The sequence below is a fragment of the Bos mutus genome, chromosome 16, assembly GCF_027580195.1.
Source record: "Bos mutus isolate GX-2022 chromosome 16, NWIPB_WYAK_1.1, whole genome shotgun sequence".
NCBI lineage: Eukaryota > Metazoa > Chordata > Mammalia > Artiodactyla > Bovidae > Bos > Bos mutus.
Genome location: NC_091632.1, coordinates 6,937,442 through 6,949,286, shown reverse-complemented (window position 1 = coordinate 6,949,286; position 11,845 = coordinate 6,937,442). Strand labels below are relative to the sequence as shown.

At 45.0% G+C, this 11,845-nt stretch overlaps 1 protein-coding gene across 1 annotated transcript in view; it reads left to right on the top strand.

The window, feature by feature from the left end:
- LOC138991227 (uncharacterized) overlaps positions 1 to 10,351 on the top strand; it is a 30,809-nt gene extending 20,458 nt beyond the window's left edge. Inside the window, exon 6 of the mRNA XM_070384668.1 lies at positions 35 to 10,351. The gene's annotated coding sequence lies outside the window, so the exon portion shown is untranslated. The remainder of the gene's footprint in view (positions 1 to 34) is intronic.
- Positions 10,352 to 11,845: the final 1,494 nt, after the last annotated feature.

The following is an 11,845-nucleotide window of genomic DNA, read 5'->3' as shown; positions in this document are numbered from 1 at the left end:
GGCTCAGTGGTAAAGAACCCACCTGCCAATGCAGGAGATGTGAGTTCAATTGCTGGGTCGGGAAGATCCCTTGGAGGAGGGCATGGCAACCCACTCCAGTGTTCCTGCCTGGAGAATCCCATGAGCAGAGGAGCCTGGCGGGCTACAGTCCACTGGGTCACACAGAGTCAAGCACGACTGAGTGACGAAACAACAGCACAGCTGACTTACAGGTACTGATGGTGTTCTTGGTGTCGTGGCGTCTCAGTCATGGAGCTGGCACTTGGAGGTTCTTTCAGTCTGCAAACACTTATCTTTTATGTCTGGGAATTTTTCTCAAATAGTTTCTTTGATCATTTCCTCTCTTTCCCCTGATGTCCCACCTCCCACCTTTGAACACTCTATTATTTAATGTTGGATTTCCTGGATAGAATCATTAATTTCCTTTTTTCTTCTCACATTCCATATTTTATCTATTTATTCTGCTTTCTACCCCTTCCCCCAGAGACTCAGATGATCAAGAATCCACCTTCAATGTGGGAGACCTGGGTTCGATCCCTGGGTCGGGAAGATCCCCCGGAGGAGGGCATGGCAACCCACTCCAGTATTATTACGTGGAGAATCCCATGGACAGAAGAGCCTGGCCGGCTACAGTCCATGGGGTCGCAGAGAGTCGGACACGACTGAGAGACTAAGCACAACAATTCTGCTTTCTGGGATGTTTCCCCAACTTTATCTTCTCACCTCTTACTGAGTTTGTTGGTTTGTTTAAATATTCACTTATCTGGCTGCTCCAGGTCTTAGTTGCAGCATGTGGGGTCCCAGTTGTGACACGTGGGGTCTCGTTCCCTAACCAGAGACTGAACCCAGAACCCTGCATTGGGAGCTCGGAATCGTAGCCACTGGCCCACTGGGGAAGTCTCTGACCTTGTGTTGAGTTTTTAATTTGTCTTGCCATACTATTTTAATTTTCAAAAACTCTTATTTTCTTCCCTGAATTTCTCTTATCCTTTAACAGTATCTTATTCTCGTTTCATGGATACCAATGATATTAATTTTACAATTTGGGGGTGTCTTTTTTTTTTTTAGTTTTCTCTTTCATATATTTAAGAGTGGGACACAATAAAAGTTGGCTGGAAGCTCTGTACCTGGGGATGAGAGCTTATCAACTGTGGGCTTCTCCAAATGGTGATCTGGCTAGAGTGTTTTACTAGTTTAAAGTGTTAAATCATGAGCCTTTTGCTAGGTCGCTAAAAATTCCTCAAAATAGCTACGTTTAGGACAGCAAAATAGGATATAATATCATTTATTTCACTATTTCTCTAAGTTACACGTTTTACTTTAGCACACTTTTGTGTTTATTTTTGTTGGCATTCTGATTATTTTCAGGTAATGAAAATAATTATCTGACCGTGAGGGGTAAATTCCTAGAAGGTAGGATCTGATGAGTTGGCGAGAGGGTTTGTTTTGAGGCAGACTCCTGGAAAGCAGATTGTCGGTATTCCTCAGGAGCCTTGCGGTTTCTATTCTCTGCCCCACTGACCCATGGAGCTTCTAGTTCACAGAGCCTGGTTTGGCTTCAGAGTCGTCACGAACAGGTTACTTAAGCTCTGGGGCTCAGTTCAGTGCCTGCCTGTCAGCAAACACTCAATAGATGGGGGCTCTTGTTACTGACTCACCGCTCTGCTCCAGCATCAAACAGTTAATGAGAATTTGATGAGGTTTGCTGTCTTTAATTTCTGTTTCTTTGATTAAGAACGAGGTCTAGTTTTTTCCTACCTGGGTTGGACACTGAACTTTTTTCTCTTATGAATTGTCTCATCAGGCCCTTTATAAGTATTTCTGTTGAGGCACTTGAGATCTTATTGATCTGTTAGAGCTTTGCACATAAGCAACCTTAACGTCCCAAAATCACTGCAGACGGTGACTGCAGCCATGAAATCAAAAGACGCTTACTCCTTGGAAGAAAAGTTATGACCAACCTAGATAGCATATTCAAAAGCAGAGACATTACTTTGCCAACAAAGGTTCATCTAGTCAAGGCTATGGTTTTTCCAGTGGTCATGTATGAATGTGAAAGTTGGACTGTGAAGAAGGCTGAGTGCCGAAGAATTGATGCTTTTGAACTGTGGTGTTGGAGAAGACTCTTGAGAGTCCCTTGGACTGCAAGGAGATCCAACCAGTCCATTCTGAAGGAGATCAGCCCTGGGATTTCTTTGGAAGGAATGATGCTGAAGCTGAAACTCCAGTACTTTGGCCACCTCATGTGAAGAGTTGACTCATTGGAGAAGACTCTGATGCTGGGAGGGATTGGGGTCAGGAGGGGAAGGGGACGACAGAGGATGAGATGGCTGGATGGCATCACTGACTCGATGGACGTGAGTCTGAGTGAACTCCGGGAGTTGGTGATGGACAGGGAGGCCTGGTGTGCTGCGATTCATGGAGTCGCAAAGAGTTGGACATGACTGAGCGACTGAACTGAACTGAACCTTAACGTCATTGTCCATCCAGCTTATTATTTTAGAAGTCAGATTTTTAAAAATATTCTAAGTATTATATTTTATATAATATATGATAAAATGTATTTATTCTATTATTAATATAAAATACTTAAATTAGAACATATTTTAAATATATTTTTAAAGTAACTTTCTTTCTCCACCCTTCTTAAACAAGGGACACATGCTCATTTTAGACTGTCAAGGGACCCATAAATTAGGAATTAGAAAAAGAAAACCTTAAGTCATTGCTACTTTTGCCACCTAGGGCTAGCCACTGCTGCCAGCTTGGTATGTACCTTTCTGGTCTTTTATCTTCAGGTATCTTTATCATACCTAAACATGCACATATGTTACATATGTACGTATGTTTAAAAGGGAAGGAGGGCTGTTTCTGTCCTTTCTGCTTTTCACGTAATAACAAATCTCAACCACAATTGCACTGTGGTTCATTTCAGTTGGATTGTTTTCCTTTCAGAGTGTTGTGTACATTGTACAAATGCATTAGTCAGCCTCTTTTTAATAGCTTGGAAAAATTTAGGGAAAAACCATCAAGAATGAACTTAAACACACTTATAAGGAAACAAGGAAATAAACTGATTTTGAAACCAGGAACCTTTATTAGACAACCACCAGCTTTCACAATGTTACTGCTGAGAAACATCACATAAGCAGATCTTCAGAGACCATGAGTTTCTACACAAAATGATAGACCATACACTTCAGTATCTGTTTGAAGAAATGCAGAATGTGATTTTGACAAGACTGTGAATCGCACTCTGAACAGCGCTCAGCAACATCCGTGACAAAAGGAGAGTCAACGTTGCGCTCGGCCAAGTGGGGCCCTTACACAGAGGGAAGTTGGCCTCTGTTGACCCCAAGGAATACACAGTGTCCAGCCCTGGCGCCCACAGTGGGGCGAGGGAACCCCAATCCAACTGTAACCCAGGCTGTTCTGAACGTGACAGCTCCTGGAGTGAAATATTCAGGAATTTGGAAGCCAGAATTTTAAAGCTGTTGTCTTTTCCTTTTTTAACATTTGTTTAAATCTTGATTTGGCTTAATCTGATTTGGGTCTGTAAGATGATCATTTCCGCCTGTCCCCAGGAGCTGAGGAAACAGAAGCGGCCTCAGTGTGCACGCAGTGCCGATGGTGTCTACTGCACAGGCCGTGTGCTGCAGCGCACTTGCTCTCCAGCTCACCCTGCAGCAGGAACGCAGAGAGGCGCAGAGACGCCCACCCACTCGCCCAGCGTCATAGGTCAGTAGGTAACAGAGCCAGGAATTCAAGCCCAGGTCCAAGCACAGGGCCCTTCTCACGGCATAAGGGGCAAGGACGGCTCGGTGCTCTATTAACCCTGCTGACCACTGTGGTGCCTTTGAAAGAGGACAGCGCACACGAGACACTCTGAGAGCTGGACTCGGCGGGGGGCCCAGTGACCCCACCGTGGACATCATGTCCACCACGCCCCAATTTCTGCCTTACTCCGTGAGTCCTCCCTCCACGACTGAACATAAGCTCTGACCCTTGTTTATAAAATCTGATCACTATGGGTACAGGGTATCCAGGGTAACAGACCTGATGATAACGACTCCTTTCTCTGGCTCAGACCAGCACATGAGGTGCAGAGGGCAGGACCCCTAAACACAAGGACTCCACTGCGCTGCTCTGGATGAAGCACAGATGTACAGAAATGACTGATTTATGGTCAGCAGTTCTCATCAAGGGGAAAACCCATTTGGAAGCTTCGCATGGAAGACAGACAACGCTAAGACTTAGAATGGAAAGAACTGTCCCTTAAGTAAAAAGGAGTTCTCTAAGCCTCCCTCCCTGTGCTGCTCAGCCAGTCCAGCACCTTGGCATCCCGACAGTTTGTGGAGAGATCCGAACAGAGGGGCGGCCCTGACTCCCCTTCCGGAGACAGGGCACCAACACGTGCCAGCTATGTGCCCGACTCACTGCCAGGTGCTAGGGTGCAGCAGTACTAAAACCCAGTCCTTCCCAGAGGAGTTAAGTCTCTGGGAGAGGGAGACAGAAAGATAAACAATGAAGTGCCCAAGTTGTCTGGGGAATTACTCGTTACCCTACCACACCAGGACAAGCCAGGGAACGTTTACCAGATAAGAAGCCAGGCAGTACGCTAAGTGTCATCTGTAAGTTTCAAAGGGTGAACAGGAGTTTCCCAGAGAGCTGCCATCTCAATACAAACCCGCTTCTTCAAGCCTGGCCTTTGGGAAGAGAATTCACTAGTAGAGATGACATCATCGGTGTCCCGATGTTGACCTTACCGTTTGGAGGGCATCGAGGAGGGAGCTCCTGCCCACTTTGCAGAATGGGCACCTGGTGGGCAGGTCCGTGTCTTGTCCCTTCTCATCTCCCTGCCTGTTGAACAGAGTGTTCAATACGGTGTGATGGATCGGTGAATGGATAATTGAGGAAATCAACAAATCAATAAATTAATCCTTTATGATTCTTCATTGGAAGTGAAACTTCTAAGCAAGACCAAATAAAGGCTTTCTCATTATAGAAGATAATAGAAAGGAAACAGAGATTACAAACAATCAATAAATAATCTCGCTTGAAAAAAATGAGCCTCCCTTCAGGAGTTTGGTTTCCCTGGTGGCTCAGTGGTAAAGAATCTGCTTACAACACAGGAGATGCGGGCTCAATCCTTGGGTCAAGATCCCCTGGAGAAGGGGATGGCAACCCACTCCAATATTCTTGCCTGGGAAATCCCATGAACAGAGGAGCCTGAAGGTCTAGTCCATGGAGTCGCTGAAGAGTCAGACAAGACTTAGCAACTGAACAGCAGCAATCCCATCCTGGCCACTGGGGCACTACTTTAGCATCTTCCTTCACTCCTTCTTCATTTGACTCCTTGCCTTTCAGATTTTTGCATCTAAGAGAGGGGGCCCAGAGAGAGATGAGAAATTATGTCTCGTACCTACCTAAGGCCTTCTACACCGTTTCCTGAGGAATCACAGCCTTTCCTCGATGGGAGAGGATGAGGAAGAGCTTAGACTCCTGTGGGATAGGAATAAAGGAATGGGTAAGGTTTTGTAACGGAGCCAGACTCAGGCATGGAAGAGAAGAGGAGTGCGGGTTAAAATTAACACGAGGGCCAGCCTTAAGGGGTGAGACTGTCACACAGAATACGTGGTCAAAACGGCCATCTTTAAATAGCTGTGATAAAACAACCTTATTCATAGCATTTAAAGTGTTATAAGCCTGACTGTAACCGGCGTAGACACCAGTGATTCACAGAAAAGTGTCCTTGCCAACAGAGGATGCTACAATCGATGGGAGTCCTGCCGAGTGATTCTGATGGGTCATCAGGGGGAGGCGATTGAATCGTCATTGCCAATTTCAGGCAGCACTGCCTGTCTGTTATTAGCAAAACTTTCCTTTATTGAGATGAATCCTGCAAGTGGAAAGACATGAGGTTGTTCAGCAAGATGCACTCCTATTTTCTTTGGTATGAGCCCCGAGCTGTGGGCCGCAGGCTACCCTGACTGAGAGCCGTGCAGCTGTCGCAGCCGCGGTTGTGCTGTTTTTTATTTTATCGGCATGTAGTTGACTCACCGTGTTGTGTTAGTCTTAAGTGTACAGGGTAGTGACCCAGTTATCCACATGCACATGTTCATTCCTTTTCAGATCCTTTTCCCATGCAGGTTATTACAGAGTGCTGAGTAGAATTCCCTGTGCTCTATAGCAGGTCCTTCTTGGTTATCTGTCTTATGTAGAAGTGTGTGTATATTAATCCCAAGCTCCTAGTTTATCCTTCCCAACGATATTGTAGTTCAAAGTAAGTGATATGACAGAGATGACAGCTATAACCAACCTAGACAGCATATTAAAAAGCAGAGACATTACTGACAAAGATTCATCTAATCAAAGCTATGGTTTTTCCAGTAGTCATGTATGGATGTGAGAGTTGGACCATAAAGAAAGCTGAGCACCAAAGAATTGATGCTTTTGAACTGTGGTGTTGGAGAAGACCCTTGAGAGTCCCTTGGGCTGCAAGGAGATCCAACCAGTCCATTCTAAAGGAGATCAGTCCTAAATATTCATTGGAAGGACTGATGCTGAAGCTCCATTACTTGGGCCACCTGATATGAGGAACTGATTCACTGGAAAAGACCTTGATGCTGGGAAAGATGGAAGGCAGGAGGAGAAGGGGCAACAGAGGATGAGATGGTTGGATGGCATCACTGACTCAGTGGACATGGGTTTGGGTGGACTCCGGGAGTTGGTGATGGATGGACAGGGAGGCCTGGCGTGCTGCAGTCCATGGGGTCTCAGGGAGTCGGACACGACTGAGCGACTGAACTGAAGTGACTGAAGACAGAGATTGAGAAGTGAGCAGGTTATGAGGCCACTGAGGATATGCCTTTATGGGCAGAAGGGGGCTTGGCTGTCGTCTGGATCAGCCCCCAGCGCCATGACTTCCCAGAGAGTAAACGCTAAGAGCAGTGGGGAGCTCGCTGCAGCGCTGGTGTACAGCGGGTATCGGGCTGGCTTGTATGAGTCCCAGTGCCTTGGCCTAGTTTTGCTCTTTGGGGCAACACAGAAGGACTCCATCCTGCTTTCAAAAGCAGGAAGTATTTGAGGACACGCACGCATCCTCTTGCATCTTCTGTGCCAATTGCTGGGGGTTTGCTCAGCACTGACCTGTGATCTTTGTCCTCTGTCTGAACATTCTCTGGATTGTAAGGCCTCTGTTGACCATGCACAACTGGAGCTGATCTGTGAGTGTCTGAACAAGCTCAAAGCCAACGGTCGGCATGCCATAATTCAGTGTTAACGTCTCCTACAAATGCGTTAGAATTTCAGCACCACAGCACCTCACAGGGTTCCTGGGTTCGGGTGAGATGCATAAAGTGACGGAAAACCCCAGATCTTATTCACATAAACCATCCAATTGCCTCTCCTCTCTTGTGCTTTATTTGGAGGATTTGAAATCAGAGCTTTATGTTCTTTGTTTTTGTTATGTAGACCAGCTTTTTATGATTAAGAGAGCAATCTACTGCTTTTAAAAAAATAATTCTTCATTGTAAAAAAAAAAATCTGGTGGGAAAAATACGCAGGGGTGTCCCCGGTGGCTCAGTGACAAACTGCAATGCAGGACACGTGGCTCTGATCCCCCGTCAAGCAGATCCCTGGAGGAGAAAATGGCAGCTAAGCCAGTATTCTTGCCTGGAAAATCCCATGGACAGAGGAGCCTGAGGGCTACAGTCCATCGATCAAAAAGAATCAGACACAATTTAGCGGCTAAACAACAAGAAAAGTACAAGAGGAAAGTAAAAATCACCCCAAATTCTTCTCCCTAGGAGTGATTACACTTAAAAATACATACAAATCTGTGTTTATAATAGTATCAAAGAAAACGAACATGACTTATTAGTAACTTTACATTTGTATGGATAATAACGTTTTGTCATTTTTAAGAACGGAGAGAGGTCGATGGCATAAAACATAAAAACCTAAGTTGCCAAACTGTATAATCTCACGTTTGTTGGTAAAAAAAGGAAACTCGTGGTTAGGATGTGGTGCCTTTACTGCCATGGCCCCGGGTCAGCCCGTGGTCAGGGAACTGAGATCCCACAAGCCACGCAGCGTGGACCCCAGAGAAGGAAACTCCATGCTTGTTGATATGAAAGTACATTTTTTAAAAAATAGGACCATACTATTTTCTGTTTTGTTACACGCTATTTTCTCTCACCATCTGTATTTTTGAAGGGAATAAATGCAGAACTACAGCATGAATTCCCAGGTGGCGCTAGTGGTAAAGAACCTGCCTACCAGTGCAGGAGACATAAGAGACCTGGGTTTGATCTCTGGGTTGGGAAGATCCCCTGGAGAAGGGCATGGCAACCCCCTCCAGTATTCTGGCCTAGAAAATTCCACAGACAGAGGAGCCTGGCAGGCTACAGTCCGTGGTGTCACAAAGAGTCAGACATGACTGAAGTGACTTAGCACACACGTGCTGGCAGCCCCGTGGTTAAGACTCCATGCTTCCCCTGCAGGGGGCACAGGTTTGATCGCTGGTCAGGGAACTAGGATCCCACATGCCACGTGGCTTGGCCAAAAACAAATACTAAGAAGAGACTGATTTGGGGAGGGGCCAAAGCCTGAGATGAGGACTGCGTGCAGGATGCAGAGGCAGAGAGGTGGAGCTTTGAGGGGACAGAGATGGACCTGGGTGATCTCCAGTGAGACACCAGTGAGAGAAAGTGCCCAGAGCAGGCCAGCAGGTGAGGGTGCAGGCCGGGCTTCTAAAGACAGCGCTGCAGCGGGAAACCTGGGCTCTGAGCGGGCGATGCCAGCAGGCAAGGCGTCATCCCTGGATGACGTCAAGGAGAAGACTGATCTGGGGTCTCTACCCAGAACAAGATGACCTTTGGCCTTCCCTCCCCTTGTACTGTAGTTATTTTTGAGGGAGGCAATGTAATAATATTTGAACTTCACACATCACACAAGATAATGTGAAGCCATGCCGATAATGATGACTCACCCAGAGCTTGTGTCCAACTGTCCCTTGAATACCCGTCTTCAAAATAATAATAATTATTATTACTTTAGTTACAGTGTCTGTTTTAAGAAAATCAGAACAGATACCACTTTATTTTTTTTTTTAATGTATGTCGTCTCAGTTCATTATGGTGCTTGGGACCACATCAAGTGTAATGGTTCAGGTTCGTTCTGTGTGGTGAACAGTCATTCTGTTGACTAAACTCACTGTTTCATCTTAATTCTCAGCACTGAGCAGTGCTGTTGTCCAAACACCTCAGTGCGCTCTCACCAGAGTATATCTAAACCATCAGGCCTCGTGAAAGAACACCATTTTGGTTTGCCAAGGTACAAGAACTTAATCACACACAAAAATTGTATTTTTAGGATCCTGCCAGAAAGCGTAATGTGAACTCTCTGGTACTCCATTCGTATCAGAGCTCACTTATGAGAAATGACATTAATGGATGATTTTTAGAAAGATATGCAGCATGTCTTTTTCTAGATATTCTTGACTTGTCTGGGACAAGTCAGACCATCAGAGGGCCATATACTTGATTGCAATGTTTTAAATTCTCCTGGGATTGTTTCTGTTTTGGTAACATCTTTACTGAGATATAAATGTTAACTCAAAGTGTCCAATTCAATGGTTTTTGGTTTTTAGAACACTCAAGAGTTGTATTCTCGTCAATACCGTCAATTTTAGAACGTTTAAGTTGCCTAACCAAAAAATAAAAAAGCCACTCTTTAATTACCCCTCTTCTTTGTCTCTCTCCCCCTGTTCTAAGCAACCACTAATCTGCTTTCTGTCTCTACAGATTCATCTGTTCTGAACATTTCCTATAAATGGCATTATGTAATATGTGGTCTTTTGATTTGCCTCTTTCACCACTTAACATGAGCACCATGCATCCTCTGAAATCTGAGAAGGCAATGGCAACCCACTACTCTGCCTGGAAAATCCCATGGACAGAGGAGCCTGGTAGGCTGCAGTCCATGGGGTCGCACAGAGTCGGACACGACTGAGGCGCCTTAGCAGCAGCAGCAGCAGCAGCATCCTCTGAAACGGGGACATCTCACCTTGGTAGTGCCGCTGCTGCAGCGGCATAGTCCTCCCCAGGTGGTTGTTGTTTAGTCGCTAAGTCACGTCTGACTCTTACGACCCCATGAACTGTAGCCCAGCAGGCTCCTCTGTCCACGGGATTCTCCAGGCAAGAAAACTGGAGTGGGTAGCCATTCCCTTCTCCAAGGTATCTTCCCAACCCAGGGATCGAACCCAGGTCTCCTGCATTGCAGGCAGATTCTTTACCATCTGAGCCACCAGGGAAGCCCATTATTGTCTATTATTTAAATTGGGTTGTTTGTCTTTTTATTACTGAGTTGTATAAGTTTCTTTTATAAATACTGCCAGTATTATATTCTATATTATAGAATATAGTATTATACTCTATACTGCCAGTATAGAATATAGTATTATATTCTATACTTTGAAAGAAGTTCCTTATACTTGCAAGTATTTTCTCCCGCTCTACAGGTGGTCTTTTCATTCTTTGCTGTGTCCTTTGAAGCACAGAAGATTTCTATATTGGTGAAGTCCCACTTATCTGTTGTTGTTATTGTTTGTGCTTTCGATGCCATATAGAAGAAACCATTGTCAAATCCAAGGTCACCAAGATTTGTTGTTATATTTTCTTCTAAGTGTTTTCCTTTTCTTTTGCTGTTTTTTTTTTTTTCTTTGTCATACCACGAGGCATAGAGGATCTTAGTTCCCTGACCAGGGATCAAACCCACATCCCCCGGGTGGAAGCGTGGAGTCTTAACCACTGGATCACCAGGGAAGTCTCTTCTAAGAGCTTTCTAGTGTTAGGGCTTACTTTTAGGGGTTTGATCCATTTTGAGTTAATTTTTGTATATGGTGTGAGGTAAGGGTCCAACTTCATTGTTTTGCATTTTAGTATTACAATAGATAGCTTTGTGAAACACAGCTTTGTATTTTGCAAGGGATGTGGTTGGGAACAGTGTCGACTGCCTCACGAAAGTACCCTAAATGGAGACCCACAAAAGAGACTTCTCTCAGACCTCGATCCCTGGAAATTTTATATTTTATTGGTACAGTGAACTCACCACAGGATGGGACTCTTTCCTATGGCAGCTGAGAAAGCTCAGACCCAAGTGTGCAGCCCACCTCTACTAATGCACGTGCTTAACTGAAGATAGACATTTCGTGTACGGTGTTGACTCTGATTTCATCTTTTTCTACCCTTATGTTCCTCTGCCTTTCTCATCTATTTTACTTTTATTCTGTTGCATTACATGTATCCCTGGAGCTACCCCAAATCCTCTTTTGAAGCCAAATGAGGTAGAAATAAGTTAAAAAAAAAAAGACTTCCTGAAAATGTTGGTATCCTTTCAGTTCAGTTCAGTCGCTCAGTCATGTCTGACTCTTTGTGACTCCATGGACTGCAGCACACCAGGCTTCCCTGTCCATCACCAATTCCCGGAGTTTACCCAAACTCATGTCCATTGGGTAGGTGATGCCATCCAACCATCTCATCCTCTGTCGTCCCCTTCTCCTCCCACCTTCAATCTTTCCCAGCATTAGGGTTTTTTCAAATAAGTCAGTTCTTGAATCAGATGGCCAAAGTATTGGAGTTTCAGCTTCAGCATCAGTACTTCCAATGAATATTCAAGACTGACTTCCTTTAGGATGGACTGGTTTGATCTCCTTGCAGCCCAAGGGACTCTCAAGAGTCTTCTCCAATACCACAATTCAAAAGCATCAATTCTTCGGTGCTCAACTTTCTTTATAGTCCAACTCTCACATCCATAACATGACTACTGGAAAAACCATAGCTTT